This window comes from Chiloscyllium plagiosum, chromosome 32 (genome assembly GCF_004010195.1).
Source record: "Chiloscyllium plagiosum isolate BGI_BamShark_2017 chromosome 32, ASM401019v2, whole genome shotgun sequence".
Taxonomy (NCBI): Eukaryota; Metazoa; Chordata; class Chondrichthyes; order Orectolobiformes; family Hemiscylliidae; genus Chiloscyllium; species Chiloscyllium plagiosum.
In genome coordinates, this window is record NC_057741.1 from 3,274,743 (window position 1) to 3,277,366 (window position 2,624).

A 2,624-nucleotide genomic window follows, 5' to 3' on the forward strand; every position below is an offset into this window, starting at 1 on the left:
TGTCCCCCTACACTCACCCACTGTCGCCCTGCACTGTCTCACTCTCCCCCTGCACTGTCTCACTCTTCCCCTGCACTCTCTCACTCTCCCCTTCCACTCTCTCACTCCCCCTGCACTCTCTCACTGTCCCATGAACTCTCTCACTCTCCCCCACACTGCCTCAACCTCTCCACAGAAAGAAAGTAGATTAAAGTAAGAAAAATACCTGTGAGGAAAGAGAAATAAGTAAATGCAGATGGAGCAGCTAATCTCCAGGCAGGAGCCCACATACCGTGCAGCCACCCCAATATCTAGTTTATTGTATAATAGGTGATAGATCGGGAATTGCACCTTTATATTGGAATTGAGCCTGCTTTGATGTCCCTCCCTCTGAGCCGGAGACCCAGATTCAAGTCCTGCCTGCTCTCGAGAGGTGTTCTACCCTCCCTGAACAGGATAATTAGAAAATACTGGATTTTGAGGCTTCACTGAATCCACAGAGGTCAGCTTAAGTCAATAAACATTGAAGATAATGCACAAATATAGGACTCCAAATTTAATAAAAATGAAGGAAATTCCCAGTTTGAGTAAGACTCCAAGCACCAGTAATGATTACCAAGAGGGTAAATGTGTCATCATCATCATCACAGCTGGTTGGACCTCTCAAGTTGGAAAGCTTCCAGCTTTGAGAAGCTAACTTTCCGCCCTAATTAAACCAGAAACCTGTCACGTTGCCAATGAAAACAAAATCCCAAAAAGTGACTGCTTCCCACCCTGGCTGAAAAATCCATGTCGTAATCCTTAATTTTTCATCTGAAAATGGGCTGCATCCATTTTAAATAGATTGAATGCCCCTGATGCATTATTAAGAAATTACATTTTGAAGTGTAGAGTGTCGCTGTCTGCTACCTGTTTGCTGGGGAGCTTAAGCTGTTTAATTCTCTACTGCGTTGGTGAATTAACTCAGATTGCTGAGAGCTTGACTTTAAATGAGTACTCCCCTGGATGCCTAGGTTTTGAGGGTCAAAAATGTATAGCAAGAAATAGATTCATTTATGGCATCTTTATTGCCTCAGGACATTTCCAAGGTACTTTCAATGGGATGAAATACTTTGTAGCCTAGTCAATATTACAGTGTAGAAAACATGGCAGCTAATTTACAATCCAGCAAGCTCCCATAACCGGCAATAAAAACCATGACCAGATAATTCTATAAACTAGTTCCTGCAGCAATCACCAGTTTTAGTCAACACGAACTGCTATGATCAACAAAGTGCAGCAAACCAGCACCATCTGTAACAGACGTGGTACGGCAGTTCCAACTCACGGACGTGCAACTTTTCTTGAGATCTGTAAATCATGCCTCATCAAAGGACATTTTGCATATGGTTTCAGGAAATCTGATCAAGCCAGACTCTAGTACAAAACCCAGATGACCATTAAAATGGTACAACACCACAACAGTAGCAGAAGGGAAAGTGTGGACAAAGTTCAAAATCACACAACACCAGGTTATAGGCCAGCAGGTTTATTTCGATGCACTAGTTTTCGGAGCACTGTGCCTCCATCAGGTGGCTGTGGAGCAGGGTCATAAAACACACAATTTACAGCAAAAGATTACAGTGGCATGCAACTGAAATAATATATTGAACAAACCGAGATTGCTGTTAAGTCTTCCATCTTTTAGAATGGGTTGCAGGTTTTGGTTCATTAATATGTAAATTCCAGAATTTCTTTTAAGTCACTAAGAGAAACCTGGACTAGGATTCCCAAGTCTCTTTGCACTTCAGATTTCTCCCAAATAGAAAATAGACCATGAACGTATTCTTCCTACCACATGACCTCACATTTTCCCACATTATATTTCATCTGCCACTTCTTTGCCCACTCTCCTAACCTGTCTGAGTCTTTCTGCAGCCTCCCCACCCCCTCAATACTACCTGCCCCTCCATCTATCTTTGTATCATCTACAAACTTAGCCAGAATGCCTTCAGTTCCTTCATCCAGATCATTAATGTATAAAGATTAGGTTTAGATTAGGTTGCCTACAGTGTGGAAACAGGCCCTTCGGCCCAACAAGTCCACACCGACCCTCTGAAGAGCAACCCACCCAGACCCATCTCCCTCTGACTAATGCACCTAACACTACGGGCAATTTAGCATGGCCAATTCACCTGACCTGCACATCTTTGGACTGTGGGAGGAAACCGAAGCACCCGGAGGAAACCCACGCAGACACGGGGGGAATGTGCAAACTTCAAGTGAAAAGCCCCAACACTGACCCTTATGGATCATCACTAGTCATCGGCTTCCATTCTGAGAAGGACCCTTTTATCCCCACTCTCTGCTTTCTGCCAGGCAGCTAATCTACTATGCATGTTAGTACCTGGCCTGTAACACACTGGCCCTTCTCTGTATCATCTAATTTAATGGTTGCAGTGTTCCACCATCTACTGTTCACAGAGATTGATCTGTTTATTGTCTTTTTATATCATTCACATTCCTAATCTGTGTATGTGTGTCAGGTTTTACTATCTCTTCTCAAGTTCAGTGGGTAACTTTAACTCAAGAAAGCTTGCTTAATTTGGCTCCTTTTAGAACATAAATACATTTGAATTGGGAAATAGTATCTGTGAGGGACGCGA

The 2,624-nt window shown here is 43.1% G+C and overlaps 1 long non-coding RNA gene across 1 annotated transcript in view; it reads right to left on the reverse strand.

The window, feature by feature from the left end:
- Positions 1 to 2,197, reverse strand: part of LOC122539319 — an 11,684-nt gene extending 9,487 nt beyond the window's left edge. The window contains exon 1 of the long non-coding RNA XR_006309033.1: positions 2,159 to 2,197. This is a non-coding gene — a long non-coding RNA (uncharacterized LOC122539319). The remainder of the gene's footprint in view (positions 1 to 2,158) is intronic.
- Between the last annotated feature and the right edge of the window lie 427 nt (positions 2,198 to 2,624).